The following is a 16,145-nucleotide window of genomic DNA, read 5'->3' as shown; positions in this document are numbered from 1 at the left end:
CCCTCTATAATACCCACCACCTGGTACCTCAATCTCCCACCCCCCACCCCTTCAAAACCTCACATTGTTTTTCAGAGTCCATAGTCTCTCATGGTTCACCTCCCCTTCCAGTTTCCCCCCAACTCCCTTCTCCTCTCTAACTCCCCATGTCCTCCATGCTATTTGTTATGCTCCACAAATAAGTGAAACCATATGATAATTGACTCTCTCTGCTTGACTTATTTCACTCAGCATAATCTCTTCCAGTCCCGTCCATGTTGCTACAAAAGTTGGGTATTCATCCTTTCTGATGGAGGCATAATACTCCATAGTGTATATGGACCACATCTTCCTTATCCATTCGTCCATTGAAGGGCATCTTGGTTCTTTCCACAGTTTGGCGACCGTGGCCATTGCTGCTATAAACATTGGGGTACAGATGGCCCTTCTTTTCACTACATCTGTATCTTTGGGGTAAATACCCACTAGTGCAATTGCAGGGTCATAGGGAAGTTCTATTTTTAACTTCTTTTTTTTTTTTTAAGATTTTATTTATTTATTTGACAGAGAGAGATTACAAGTAGGCAGAGAGGCAGGCAGAGAGAGAGAGAGGAGGAAGCAGGCTCCCTGCTGAGCAGAGAGCCCGATGTGGGACTCGATCCCAGTACCCTGAGATCATGACCTGAGCTGAAAGCAGCGGCTTAACCCACTGAGCCACCCAGGCGTCCCTATTTTTAACTTCTTGAGGAATCTCCACACTGTTCTCCAAAGCGGCTGCACCAACTTGCATTTCCACCAACAGTGTAAGAGTGTTCCCCTTTCTCCACATCCCTTCCAACACATGTTGTTTCCTGTCTTGCTAATTTTGGCCATTCTAACTGGTGTAAGGTGATATCTCAATGTGGTTTTAATTTGAATCTCCCTGAGGGCTAGTGATGATGAACATTTTTTCATGTGTCTGATAGCCATTTGTATGTCTTCATTGGAGAAGTGTCTGTTCATATCTTCTGCCCATTTTTTGATATGATTGTCTGTTTTGTGTGTGTTGAGTTTGAGGAGTTCTTTATAGATCCTGGATATCAACCTTTTGTCTGTACTGTCATTTGCAAATATCTTCTCCCATTCCGTGGGTTGCCTCTTTGTTTTTGTTGACTGTTACCTTTGCTGTGCAGAAGCTTTTGATTTTGACAAATTAATATGAGAAGAGAGAAGAACCACATGGTCTTCTCAATTGATGCAGAAAAAGCATTTGACAAAATCCAGCATCCGTTCCTGATTAAAACGCTTCAAAGTATAGGGATAGAGGGAACATTTCTGAACTTCATCAAATCTATCTATGAAAGACCCACAGCAAGTATCATCCTCAATAGGAAAAAGCTTGCAGCCTTCCCGTTGAGATCAGGAACACGACAAGGATGCCCACTCTCACCATTCTTGTTCAACATAGTATTAGAAGTCCTAGCAACAGCAATCAGACAACAAAGAGAAATAAAAGGTATCCAAATTGGCAATGAAGATGTCAAACTCTCTCTCTTCGCAGATGACATGATTCTTTATATGGAAAACCCAAAAGACTCCACCCCCAAACTACTAGAACTCATACAGCAATTCAGCAACATGGCAGGATACAAAGTCAATGTACAGAAATCAGTGGCTTTTTTATACACTAACAATGAAAATACAGAAAGGGAAATTAGAGAATCGATTCCATTTACTATAGCACCAAGAACCATAAGATACCTGGGAATAAACTTAACCAAAGAGGTAAAGGATCTGTATTCGAGGAACTACAGAACACTCATGAAAGAAATTGAAGAAGACACAAAAAGATGGAAGACCATTCCATGCTCTTGGATCGGAAGAATAAACTTTGTTAAAATGTCTCTACTGCCTAGAGCAATCTATACATTTAATGCCATTCTGATCAAAATTCCACCAGTATTTTTCAAAGAGCTGGAGCAAATAATCCAAAAATTTGTATGGAATCAGAAGAGACTTCAAATCGCTAAGGAAATGTTGAAAAGCAAAAATAAAACAGGGGGCATCACGCTACCTGATTTCAAGCTTTACTACAAAGCTGTGATCACCAAGACAGCATGGTACTGGCATAAAAACAGACACATAGGCCAGTGGAACAGAGTATAGAGCCCAGATATGGACCCTCAATTCTATGGGCAAATAATCTTCGACAAAACGGGAAAAAATATACAGTGGAAAAAAGACAGTCTCTTCAATAATTTTTGCTGGGAAAACTAGACAGCTATATGTAGAAGAATGAAACTCGGCCATTCTCTTACACCGTACACAAAGATAAACTCAAAATGGGTAAAATACCTCAACGTGAGACAGGAATCCATCAGAATCCTAGAGGAGAACATAGGCAGTAATCTCTTCGATATCAGCCACAGCAATTTCTTTCAAGATATGTCTCCAAAGGCAAAGGAAACAAAGCCAATATATTTGTATTTTTTAGGTAAATACCTAGTAATACAACTGCCTGATCATATAGCTCTATTTTCAACTTTTTGAGGACCTCCATACTGTTTTCCATAGTGGCTGTACCAGCTTGCATTCCCACCAACAGTGTAAGAGGTTTCTCTTTCCTCTGCATCCTTGCCAACATCTGTTGTTTCCTGATTTGTTAATTTTAGCCATTCTGACTAGTGTGAGGTGGTATCTCATTGTGGTTTTGATTTGTATTTCCCTGATGCTGAGTGATATTGAATATTTTCTCATGTGTCTGTTGGCCATTTGGATGTTTTCTTTGCAGAAGTATCTGTTCATGTCTTCTGCCCATTTCTTGATTTTTTTTTTTGTTTGTTTGTTGTTGTTTGGATGTTGAGTTTGATAAGTTCATTATAGATTTTGGATACTAGCCCTTTATCTGATATGTCATTTGCAAATATCTTCTCCTGTTCTGTTGGTTGTCTTTTGGTTTTGTCAACTATTTCCATTGCTGTGTAAAAGCTTTTTATCCTGAGGAAGCCCCAATAGTTCATTTTTGCTTTTGTTTTTCTTGCCTTTGCAGACATGTCTTGCAAGAAGTTGATGCAGCCAAGGTCATAGAGGTTACTGCCTACCTTCTTCTATAGGATTTTGATGGATTCCTGTCTCACATTTAGCTCTTTCATCCATTTTGAGTCTGTTTTTGTGTATGGTGTAAGAAAGGGGTCCAGTTTCATTCTAATTCATGTGGCTATGCTATTTTCCCAACACCATTTGTTGAAGAGATTGTCTTTTTTCCATTGGACATTCTTTCCTGCTTTGTCAAAGATTAGTTGACCATAGAGCTGAGGGTCCATTTCTGGGTTCTTTATTCTGATCCATTGATCTGTGTGTCTGTTTTGTGCCAGTACCATACTGTCTTGATGATTGCACCTTTGTCATACAGCTTGAAGTCCAGGATTGTGATGCTTCCAGCTTTGATTTTCTTTTTCAGGATTGCTTTGGCTTTTTGGGGTCTTTTCTGGTTCCATACAAATTTTAGGATTGTTTTTTTCCAGCTCTGTGAAAAAAAAGTTGATGATATTTTGATAGGAATTGCACTGAATGTATAGATTGCTCTGGGTGGCATAGACATTTTAACAATATTTGTTCTTCTAGTCCATGAGCATGGAATGTTTTTCTATTTCTTCCTGTCTTTCTCAGTTTCTTTCATGAATGTTCTATAGTTTTCTGAGTACAGATTCTTTGCCTCTTTGGTTAGGTTTATTCCTAGGCATTTTACAGTTTTTGGTGCTATTGTAAATAGCATCAAAGGGATTGATTCCTTGATTTCTCTTTCTTCTGCCTTATTGTTAGTCTATAGAAATGCAACTGATTTCTTTTTCTTTTTTAAAGATTTTATTTATTCAAGAGAGAGAAAGAGAGCACATGTGGGCACGAGTTGGGGGCAGAGGCAGAGGGAGAGGGAGAATAGACTCCTTGCTGAGCAGGGAGCCCTATTTAGGACTCTGTCCCAGGACCCCGGGATCATGACTTGAGCTGAAGTCAGACGCTTAACTGACTGAGCCACACAGGCACCCCGAAATGCAACTGATTTCTGTCACTTTTCTGCCACTTTTCTGAATTTCTGTATGAGTTCTAGCAATTTTAGGGTGGAATCTTTTGTGTTTCCAACATAGAGTATCATGTGAGTGTGGACTTTAAAACAGCCTCCTGATAACCACGTGACCTTGGGCTAGTTAAGTTTGCATATCTGTGAAATATGGCTAATAATGGCATCTGCTTCAGAGGGTTGTTTTGGCGCATAGTATCAGTTAACCATTGTTTTTGTTCTTACGTTATTATGACAGTGTGTGGGCAGGCATCAGTGGGGAGCCAAGGCTGATGGTTGGTGTTGTGGATTTGAATGTCACATCCCTATGGGAGTAAGTAGAGTAAGGAGTGAAGGTGGTTTAGGGAGTGGTCCTGGCATTTAACGTTTAGTGGACAAAGAAAGAAAAGGAGATGGAGAGGGATGGTGTATCCTAGGAAAAGGTAGGGCCACAGAGGCCAGGGGAAAGTTGAGTCTCAAGAGAAGGAAGGGGGTCATCCTCTGAAACAGAGAATCTGGAGAAACTATCTTTTCTTTTAGACAATCGGATTTTGCAGTTAAATGCTCTCTGGTGAACTTAGATCAGTTTCAGTGGAGAGGAGGGGACAGAAACCAGATTAAAGCCAGTTGAGAAATAAATTGGAGGTGAAGAAGTAGCGAAAAACATAGAACTTTCTCCCAGAATGTTTGGCTGTGAAAAGGAGAGAGCTTAAGGCAATGGCTGGAGAAAGTGTCCTGTCAGAAGAAACAGAAGTGGGTTTGTTTCTTGTGGAGAAGAGCCAGTTCCATCTTTCCCATCTCTTTCTCCTTCCTTCTTCCCTTCTCCTTCACCCCTTCCCTCCTACCTCCTTCTAGTTGTCTTCTCTAAGCCTAACTTTGTATCATTCTGGAAATGAAGCAAGTGACTAGGAAGGTTTAGTGGGAGAGAGAGAGCGAGAGCGAGCGAGCGAGAGAGAGAGAGAGAGAGAAGCTACTTGAGGAGGGTGGGATAAACCATGAAAGGCACTTGTATTGAGGAAGTAGAGCGATGGGGCCCCAAGTCCAGGTGGGCCTTTTATCCTTGCCCAGTGTTACAGGAGGGGAGGAGTGCTATATCAGTGGGTATCAGTGCAGGAAGGTTTGCAATGGGGGAAATGGGGCAGGGGAGGAAAGTAATCAGGGTTTCTTTCATTGTATTTAGTTGGCTTATTAAGAGCATCAGTAGGCTTGAAATGGGCATCTGTATCTTTCCCAGAGATGGGTAATATTCTCTTCTCACAGAGCTCTGCACAAGACTGGGAAAAGTGAGGTGGTGTGTGAAGGGTGCTGGAAACTGAGAGCCATGCATTGCTGACAGGGGAAAGACACTCACTGAAAATATCTAATTTTGCCTGGTTATTGACTCACATGATGCCAGGACTCAATGACATAATAGCAGATCTAGTGATGAACCCTGGGGGGACCCAGGCACAGGGGTCATGGCCCGATACTTTCTTTTTTGGAATATTTGATTGTAAGTATTAGGGGACTATTATGAGGTTCTCCTGAGGGCTTAGAAATGAGGAAATCAGATGGCCTCCCATAATCTGATACTCAAATGAACACAATGATGTGCAACCAGAGGGGGCTGAGTATATCCTAGCTTCAAAACTTCACCTTACATGCAGGCCAGATGTCTCCACAGGCTGACACATGTCAGGTACTTTGGGCACCAATGATATCTGTGGAGATACCGCCTCAACTACTAGACTCCATTTTCAGCTGTTGTATTTGTATGAGTATGGGAAATGCATGTGTGTTTGAAAGCATGTGTGCGGATATACACATGTATTTGGGGGGTCTGGAATTCATCTGCTGTATGCAGAAGTACAAAAAAGAAAGAAAGGTAGGTGAGTGGTGTACAATATACTTAATTTAAAAAAAAAGATTTATTTGAGAAAAAGAGAGGGTGTGCACAAACAGAGGGAGGGGCAGAGGGAGAGAGGCTGAGCATTGGAGCCATGAGATCACAACCTGAGCCCAAATCAAGAGTTAGATACTTAACCAACTAAACATTCCAGGTGCCCCAGAATTCTTGATTTTCTAATATTATACTTATCTTGCTCATAAATATCCATGAAGCTGAGAACAAAAGGTGTTAATAACCTCTAATTTCTAAAGGGAGGAGTTAGCCCAGCTATGTAGAATATGCTAAATGGGGATCAAAAAATCTGGTCCCATTGCTGCTTTGGGAGTATAAAGAGGTATAAAGATGATGAAGAGAGATTGACTAAGAGCAGGAATCCCTGCCCACACATACCCAAAGCGAAGGGCAGAGGCTCTCTGAGAACCACTGAAAGACTGACAAGTATCGCCTGGAGTTTAGAGGGCAATCTGGAACAGAGAACTAGTCCTTTCTAAAATTGAAGGCAAGAAGTTGGCTAGAGCCTGTCTAATGAGTCAAGGCTACCACGAGTGGCATGGGCTTCCGCCAAGGCAGCTGATAAAGAAACCCAAAGGATGCTGTCCAGGACAGAGACAGTAGTGATGGGTTGGCTGGTGTGCTTGTGAGTGCTTGTATGTGTACGTGCATATGCACACATGCCTGTGTGGGAACTCCAAGTTTATTCTCTGTAGGCATAGTGATGAGGGTTGTTGGGAGATACTCATTATACTGACTTTCTTCTTCAGAGAGCTTCCAGTGGCCTCAACACTTCCAGCTAGAATCTCTTCTGCCTCCAGAATTCTCTAGAGGTGACTAGAAGTAACATGTGCCTCAGAGCCAAGGCATTTCACCAGCTTCCCCACATCTTGTGATATTCATGTAGAAATAGAGGCATGTTGTTGGGCCAGTCTGGGCCTGGTAGCCAGGGACATGGCCCTTCCTGACCTCCACTTTCATTGAACCACCACACATCCTGCTATCACTGGTTCTCTGACCTGCTGTCCCCTGCCAGAGAGATGAGGTAACAGAGCCACTACCAGTGCTGCCCAGGGCTTGGGTCACAGGATTTGTGAGATCTGCTCCTGGCAGAACTGCCCGCCCAGCTGAAGCAAGGATGAAAGATTGGGAAAAGTCATAGTTTACCACACTTCAGACAGAGAATGTGAAATCCCAGTACCATGCGGAGAGCAGCCTGCTTCCTGGAGGTTTCTCCACCCTTGCTGCAAACTCTCACTGAGCCCCAGGGGCACTGGCACATATTATGACTGAGGTTCCCCTTCTGTAGTCAGCATCTCAAATCAAGATGGGACCCGCTCACATTATTAGGCCTTTTCTTCAGAAAGGGTTGCGCTTTCTGTTGGTCTACATGGATCCTAAGCCTGGCTTTATCACTTAACAGCTGTGTGACCCTGTGTGTGTGTGTTTTTTTTTGTATGTGTGTGTGTGTTACTCCCCCCTGAGCCTCACTTTCTTCATCCTTGCAGACGATCAGATCTATTCTAAAGGATTGTTATAGGAATGAAATGAGATGAATCTCATAAAGTGACTTGCGTGATGTTTGGAGAAAAAACAGGACACACAAATTGTTTTCTTTCCTTGTCAGCTTTACCTAGAACCTGGCTCCTAATAGCACTGTGAGGTGAGCACTGCTTGCTGGGAAGAGGGAGGGCAGCCTCTGTCCCAAACACTTGTATGCTTGCTAGGATGGTGGAGAGAATGGGCCTACTCCCCTCAGCCAGCTGCTCCCAGGGGGATGCCACTGCCTGCAGGAGGGGCATCAGCTCTGTGGGCACTGGGGGCCAGGTGTGTTGCAGGGTGAGAGGTCCATGCATAGTGCAAAAACTTACAACCTGAAAGAAAGACCTTGCTCAAGACCCTCTCCTCTGACACCCATCCTCAGACCTAATGGGCTCTTACCTGGCTCCCAGTTGAGTCTTACAACTTGAGACCATCTTTCATGCTGCCCCAGAGGGCATTTTCTGAAATGCTAGCCCATTTTACATCCCTCCTCTCCTTGAAACACTCAGTGGCTCCCTAGTGTTTAAAACTGTACTTTTCAAATAATGGAATATGACCTTTAGTGGGTAATGAAATCAATTTAGTGAATTGCAACCAGCATGAAAAAAAACTGAATAGATTAAATGTCAGCTTCAGTCACATGTAAGTATTGTTTTGCAAAACATTTATTTCAGAGTATTTTAAATGTAAGCTTGTAATCTTGTATTGAGGTTTTATGGTTTCAGAACTCTGTTGGGAGCTTCCTGAGTATAATCTGAACTGCCCACCTCTTGAAGGGCAGGGTGCTCCAAGTTAGTAGGTGGCAGTTTTAACAAGCAAAGGGAACTTACATATAAGGCTTGTTTGGGGCAACTGCAAGATAAATGGACCCCCAGATCCATTCCTCAGATCTTAAAAGCTTACTTTAAAAAAAAAAAGATTTTATTTATTTATTTGTCAGAGAGAGAGTACAAGCAGGGGAAGCTATAGGCAGAGGGAGAAACAGACTCCCCACTGAGCAGGGAGCTCAATATGGGGCTCTATCAGAGGACCCTGAGATCATGACCTGAGCGGAAGGCAGATGCTTAACTGACTGAGCCACCCAGGTGTCCCAAATCTTGAAAGCTTATAAAGAGGACTCAACTAGGCTCAGCCACATGTACCATGCAGGTGTTCTCAACACCACATCGCCATCTCAAGGCTATGTTCTTGGAGCAGCCTCTGGGAGTGGGAAAGGCAAGAGGAACCCACATTCCCAGGACAGAGGAGAGGATGAGGAGCACTCCAAGTGCCCAGGTCATATTCACAGGTCAACTGGCAGTTACAGCTTTTTAATGACATTTCCCAACAGGTACAACATATTCAGTAAAGTGCACAAGGATTAAGTGTGCCGCTTGATGGGTTTTTTTATGTTCACACTCTCATTTAGCTACCACCTAGACCAAGACATGAAACATATCTAGTACCCCACAAGGCTCCCTCATTCCCCATCCTAGTCAAAACTAGCCCACCCTTCCTGCTAGATAATTACTTTTCTGACTGCTCTAATCATCAATTAGGGTTTTTTTTTTCTCCTCTTTTTGAACTAAGTGGGGTTTGAAGATTGGCTTCTTTAACTCAACATGTGTGAGATACATTTGTGACATTGCATGTAGCTGTAGTTAGCCCATTGTCATTATTGTATTCTATTGTGTGAATGCACCAGAATTTCCTTATCCACTTCTCATGTCGATGGACATTTGAGTTGTTTCCATATTTTGGCTATTATGAACAAAGCTCCTGTGAATATTCTTATACATGTCTTTTCATTTCTACTCATTTTTTTTGGCCATACTCATAGGAGTAAAATCTCTGGGTCACGGGGTAAATGTATGATAACTATTAAAAGTACCAGTTTTCCAGAGTAGTTTCATCTGAGATTTATATGCACATATGTTCACATACATGCATGATATATGTATGTACTACCTATGGTCCAGGTAGTCACATAAAATGATTTTATTAGGGTCTTGGTAAACAAAACAAAACAAAACAAAAAAACAACCCACACACAATGAAAGCTACTCATGAGAAGAGAAAGTCAGATTATTTGTCACATCTCACAAAACAGGGCATGGCCTGTTTCTATCTCTGTGGCCTCAACTCCCACCCCCTCTCCCAGTGTCTTCTCCTGGCTTGCCTGAAAAATCTTTTTCCTCTTTTTTGTTTGTGGACTCCTACTTTTCCCTGAATATTCATTTCAGATTAATAGTTTTTCTTTTTAAACTATTACTATTGTTATTTATTTTATTAACATATAATGTATTATTTGTTTCAGGGGTACAGGTCTGTGATTCAAAGTCTTACACAATTCACGGTGCTCACCATAGCACATACCCTCCCCAGTGTCCATCACCATCCACTTCATCCCTCCCATACCCTCCCCAGTGTCCATCACCATCCACTTCATCCCTCCCATACCCTCCCCAGTGTCCATCACCCAGTTACCCCATCCCTCCACTCCTACTCCCCTCCAGCAGCCCTCAGTTTGTTTCCTGAGATTAAGAGTCTCTTAGGGTTTGTCTCCATCTTTGGTTTCGTCTTGTTTCATCAAATGAATAGTTTTTCTGAGAAGTCTTCCCCGATCACCCCTTTCTCCTCTCCCTTTTTGCCCCTCTGTAACCCATGCATCCCTCATCATCATGTTTAGTGTTTTGTATTGTCTCCTATGCCAAATTGTTTCCTTATGTACAAGGTCCCTGAAGAAAAACTGTGACCCACCTTTAGCATCTAGGGTGTACATTTGTTCTTTACCTTCCCACTTCCATCATCCCCTCTTTTAGTAACAGCCCCTAATATTAATCCAGGGAGCTACCATTCCTGCACTCTCAGTCCAAGTAGCTCAGGTGTGGTCCCATTCACCTGGTGTCATAGTGGTGCTCGTGACCACAGTCTAGGTCCCTCATATCCAGTATCCTTGGCCATCGAGCTTGGTTGCCTAGCTAGTTGGAAAGGGTTTTGGGAGGCATGGACCCCATCGTCTATATCTTTTCCATCTCCTGTCCACCCTGTGGTCTATAGCCCAGTATCTGCTAGGCATTGTGGTAAGTGCTTTACATTTACAATTTCATTTAGTTCCTCTAGGAGATGAAGATGATATTATCATTTCCATTCCCATAGGAGAACTCTGGTTCGGAGAGGAAATAGCACATAACTAGTGTACTTTCAGAGCTGGGCCTTAGACTAAAAGCTCTGGCTGCCTTTGTAGCAATTAGAAAACATCAAACTTTAATTCTTATTTATTTATTTATTTTAAGATTTTATTTCTTTATTTGACAGAGAGAGAGAGAGAGAGAGAGAGAGATCACAAGTTGGCAGAGAGAGAGGGGAAGCAGGCTCCCTGCCGAGCAGAGAGCCTGATGCAGGGCTTGATCCCAGGGCCCCAAGATCATGACCCAAGCCAAAGGTAGAGGCTTAACCCACTAAGCCACCAGGTGCCCCAAACTTTAATTCTCTTAAGAGTAGGCGCTTAAAGAACATAATTTTCATGTATGAGTAGGTTTTTTACTGGTGTTACCCATTTACTGGTGTTACCCATTCTCTAAGCATTTTAAAGATGTCATCCCATTGTCTTCTGGCCTCCATTGTTTCTGAAAAGCAGTAAGCAGTAATTATATTTGTTCTTCTGTTTATGTCACATGTCTTTTTTTTTTTTTTTTTCATCCTGGGTATAATAAAGATTTTCTCCTTGTCTTTAGTCACTAGTAACTTGCTTATGGTATGTCTTGGCATGGTTTTGTATGGGGGTGTGTGTCTATTTGTCATGTTTGGGGTTTTCTAAATTTCTTAAATCTGTAGATTGAATTTGAAAAATTTTCAGCCATTATGCCTTTATATATTTGCTTTCTGCCTAGTTTTCTCTTTCCTTTTCTTCTGGGATTCCAATGACACAGATGTCAGATTACTTAAGGTTTCTCATTGAGGCTTTGCTCATGTTTGAAAAATATTTCTTCCCTCTGTGATTCTGTTTGGATAATTTCTGCTGATGTATCTTTACATTCATTTCTACTTTTAGAGTATGCAGTATGCTGTTATCTTAGCTAGGGAATTTTTTGATTTCAAATATTGTACTTTTTGTTTGTGAGTTGACATTTGGCTTACTTTTTAGAATTTTCTTATCTATCTTGAAATTCCCCAGCTCTCCAGCTATTATATTCATCTTTTCCTATAAAATACTTTAAATATGTCTATTATATTTAATTTCAAGGTTCCCATCTGCTAATTCCAATATCTGATTCCTCTTCTGGGTTCTTTGTAAGCCAGGTAATTTTTATTGTGTACTTATATATGTAATAGACTCCAGAGTCTTTTGATTCTGTTATCTTTCTCTGAAAAGAATTGGGTTTTGTCCCAGTAGGTGGTTCACTTGCTGACAAATCACTTTAATTCCAGGGGAGTGTAGTTTCAGCCTTTATTAGACTTGTCTCTTGCAGTTCTATCCTAGTCTTGGGTATAGACCTTAGTCCTAGTATGTGGTCCTCAGTCCTAAGGCATGGTCCTGAAGGAGAGCCAGTGGAAAGGTCATGTGCTTACCAAGCTTCTCTAATGTGGCTGTGTTTGCTCAGTTTTGTAATCTCCTTGCAGTTGCTTTCCTCTGGGTAATTTAGTCTTATCCTGTGTATGAACTATGGACACTCAGCCAAGTAATAGAGGAGAACTGGCACACTGATTTTAAAAGGAAGTCTCTTTTGTGCTTCTATCATTGCTGGATTTCACTCCTCCATTTCCAGTCACTCTGGCCCTATACACAGTGTAATTAAAGGGATGTGCCTTTAGGGGAAGATCTTACCCAATGTGCTTCATTTCTCTCAAGGGTTGGATCCACTTAGTTTCTGCCTGCTTTGGTGGCTGTCCAGTGCCTGAAGGTAATTGTTTTTTAAAAAGTATTTTATACAGAGTATTTAATTGTTATGTGGGAGGGTTAGTTTGATACAGGCTATTCTGTTATTATCAGAAGCAGAATCTCTTGTTCACATGTCTTCCTACAATCTCAACACCAGTGAAAAGGGAGAACTAAGGAGTAAGAGAAGCGATGGCACAAAGTCCTGAGGGGCAACTCAACATGGCTAGCTGGAAAGAGGCAGTGTGATACTCTGTGATACTCTGCTTGGTTACAAGCAGAGACTGTGGGGGCAGATAACCAGGCCACTTATCAGCTGTATGAGTTTACACAAGAAGCTCCACCCACTGGGTCTGTATATTCTTATCTGCAGAATGGGAATGATAATATCACTTTCATAGCTTTTTGGGAGAGTGAGGAATATATGAAGTGCTTAGCACCAGATCTAGCATATTATCATAACCAAAGGTGGTCATTACTGTTAAGAGAATGATGTGTTCTTTTACGGAGGGCCTAAAGGAGAGAGACAGGACTAGAAGAATCTCTTTTCCGCACAGTAGGTGGGTGACTTCTGTTGGGGCTTTTTGGACTAGAAGTCTGTGCCTCCAACTGTAGACATTCACAGTTGTTTGGAAATGAGCAAAGTCCCACACCTTCGAATTTTTTTGTGTGTTCCAGGTGGGGCTTATCAAGAGCTGGAGGGTCTGAACCAGATCTATGCAGAATTTTAAAGGGACAGCTGTAGAGTTAAAGAAGCTGACTGAAAATGTGTATCAAGGGCAAAGGCTTGGAGATGACACTTTCGCCCAAATGGTATTCCAGTACAGATTCCTTCTCTGAGCACTCCAACCAGACATAAAGGAGTCTTAATTCCCAAACCCAAGCATGTCTGGAAAGATCCTTTGTATTGAGGTAAACTTCATATAATAGAAAATTCCCATTTTAACTATTTTAAAGTGTGTAATTCAGTGACTTCTAGTACATTTATGTACTAGAAGTACATAAATTCTTCAACCTTCATTACTAATTCCAGAACATTTTTATCACCCCAGGAAGAAACCCCATACCTGTTAAATAGTCAACCACTGATCTACTTTCTGTTTCCATGATTCGTGTATTCTGGACATTTTATGTGAATGGAATCACGCAATATGTGACTCTTTGTGTTTGCCTTCTTTCACTTGGTGTAATGTCTTCAAGGTTCAACCTTTGCCTGGAAATTTTTAGATACTTGTTTTTGTATAAACTTGTGTGTCTTTTTGACTTCTTCAGGTTACCTCCTCCATGAGGGTCTCCTACAGGGAACAGGGAACCTTGAAGAAGTGAGCATGGGGAATGGTGGGTGCAAACAAGTGGGGCACATTTGATGAAGGACAGTTGGAAGGCAGGCAGACCGGCAGGGACAAGCGCTCCCTCACTCAAGAGGAAATCACCCTAAAAGGATTTTACACCACCTTGGAAGGAGCCCTCCACCCTTTCCAGGTGACAAAAATCAGTGACAAAAACCTGATTGGATGACAGGTGCAGGGAGCGTTAATCAGATTAAAACAACCCACTAACAAGCCCATAAACACCCCTAAACTTAGAAATTCCAGTGACAACTGTCTCGGGTCCCCTTCCTCCTTGGGAGCTTTGTACTGTCCCTTTGCTATCACTCAATAAACCTTGCTTTGCTGCCTACCACTCTGTCTGGTCTACGCCTTCATTCTTCGAAGCTGCGTTACCAAGAACTGCGGGCACCGACAGAGGAAAAAGAATCCTCTAACACATTGACACACTTCCATTTGATAGGTTTCTATTTCTGCATCCCATTTGCAGTGCTCTTGAGCCTCTTCTGTTGGAGTATCTGTTTCAGTTTTTCTACCTAAAACCCCCTCACCTCAACTGTAGTCCAAAGATGGATGACTTTCTAAGGCACCCAATTAAATATAACAAGGTGATGTGCAGGAGGAAGTACCTGTGTTTTAAAGTCAGGTTGGATTTGAATCTCACCTCACAGACTGCGTATAGGTTTGGGGAATTCCAGAGTAGAGATCTGTGTCCACTTTTGCAGGTAGAACCTGGGGATGGGATGTATCCCTAGGAATATTACAGATGCCATAACATGGCATGAAAGGAGTAGAAGGAGCTGCTGGAAACCATGACTGAGTCAGTCTTGAAGAGTTCCCAAAGCCCTGTGCAGTGGGGGAGCAATCAAATGACTTTTCTCTTTGTCTCAGAGGGGCAAGTGAGTGGGTAAACAGTCTTAGCTCCACCTCATTTCTTGTCACGAACATGGCCGCAGCATGGCAAAGGGGCCACCAAGTGTTCCCATTCGTGGAAAACAGGGAGGGGGCACAGGGAAACCGCAAACTTGGAGATGACCTGCCAGATACTTAGGGCAAAAGCAGGTCAGGTGTCCAGAGGTCCAGGGTATGGGGGCATTTTGGTAGCTTGCAGGAATACATGGAAAAAGCAAAAGGTGGACACCCTCAGAGGATACCTGGAGATACCTGGAACTCAAGTGTGATTCTGGAGAAAGGGGGTGGCAGATGCTGAACTGAAATTAAAATGTTGACTAGTGCTACAGGATGGTGGCTTAAAACAGGAATTCAGTTCAGTTTAGAAAAGGCAGTGCACATTTTAAGCACTTCTGAGAAGCTAAGCAGAGAGTCCTAACTTAAAAAAAAAATGTGTTTTTCCCACTGTACATCATTCCACTTTATTTCATTTTAAGCTTGTGAAAATGATTCAACTGATGCATTGAAGAGGCAGGACTTTGTAGCTTTAGGGTTGGGACCAGCTGGCTCAGGGCACAGTTTCTCAGCTGAGGTTCCTAGGGAAACTGCCACAGGCACTTAGCCAGCCGCTCTGTGCTAGAAGGACAGGGGTTAGCTGACATTTGCTCTGGGCTGTTCTGGAGGCTGGCTGCTCTCAGCTGCAGGGCTTCCTTCCTCATCTTCCTCCCACCCTTGTTCTCTTCCATTTTGAATGTTTTTAAAATTATTTATTTTTTATTTATGAGAGAGACAGACAGAACATGACCAGGGGGCAGCGAGCAGAGGGAGAGGGAGAAGCACACTGTGCTGAACAGAGTGCAGAGCCCAATGTGGGGTTCGACCTTATGAATCTGAGATCATGACCTGAGTTGAAACCAAGAGTCTGCCAAATAACCGACTGAACCACCTGAATGTTTTTTAGATTGAGGTGAAATTCACAGAACAGAGAAGTAACCATTAGTGAGTAAACAACTCAGTGTCCTTTAGTACATGCACCCTGTTTCGCAACCATCACCTCTCTCCAGTTTTGAAACATTTTCATCATTCTCAAAAGGGACTCCCCAATTTATGTAATCACTCCCAAAAGACCCTGGCAACCACTGATCTGTTTCCCTTCTCTGTGGATTTACCTATTCTGCACATTTCTTACATACGAAATCGCACAGTGACCTTTTGTGTCTGGCTTCTTTCCTCATCCCTCTTGTACCTTTCAGTCCTATCTCTTCTCCCTGAAGCACTGGGGCCCACCCAAGAAGTCCCTCAGGCATTTCCAAACTCCATTTTCCAGGATTTAGGCCAGAGAAAGCAAAGGTTAAAGGGTGGGGGTTGGGGTTGGGATTGGGAATTAAATTGGGTTAGGAAAAAAATGCCAACAATTTCTGATTAAGCCTCAGCCACTGAATTTGGTTTAAAGGCAAATGATCTCTGGGCACTGGGTTTTAAGTACCGTGGCTGTGGCTTCTGAGCCACGCCACGTGTGAGACAGGCTTGCTTTAGCTCCTGACTTGAAACAGAGGCTCTGTGCCCTTGACGGAATATTGGGTTTTGGGAAAAAAAAAAAAAAATGCAGCCCTGTTGAGACACTGGTGTGGC

General features: G+C 42.5%; 1 long non-coding RNA gene across 3 annotated transcripts in view; it reads left to right on the top strand.

The window, feature by feature from the left end:
- The window catches only part of LOC101680711, a 73,633-nt gene that overhangs the window by 17,775 nt on the left and 39,713 nt on the right, over nt 1-16,145 (top strand). Inside the window, exons 3-4 of one of the 3 annotated variants that reach the window (XR_006605428.1) lie at nt 12,268-12,319; nt 12,973-13,974. The exons of 1 other annotated variant lie outside the window; for it this stretch is intronic. This is a non-coding gene — a long non-coding RNA (uncharacterized LOC101680711). Of the gene's footprint in view, nt 1-12,267; nt 12,320-12,972; nt 13,975-16,145 lie in introns of those variants that run through there. One more of the 3 variants, XR_006605429.1, reaches the window with a different exon arrangement.

This window comes from Mustela putorius, unplaced genomic scaffold (assembly GCF_011764305.1).
Source record: "Mustela putorius furo isolate JIRA1106 unplaced genomic scaffold, ASM1176430v1.1 tig00000145_pilon_pilon_pilon, whole genome shotgun sequence".
Classification (NCBI taxonomy): Eukaryota; Metazoa; Chordata; class Mammalia; order Carnivora; family Mustelidae; genus Mustela; species Mustela putorius.
This window is presented reverse-complemented; position numbering and strand designations above follow the sequence as displayed.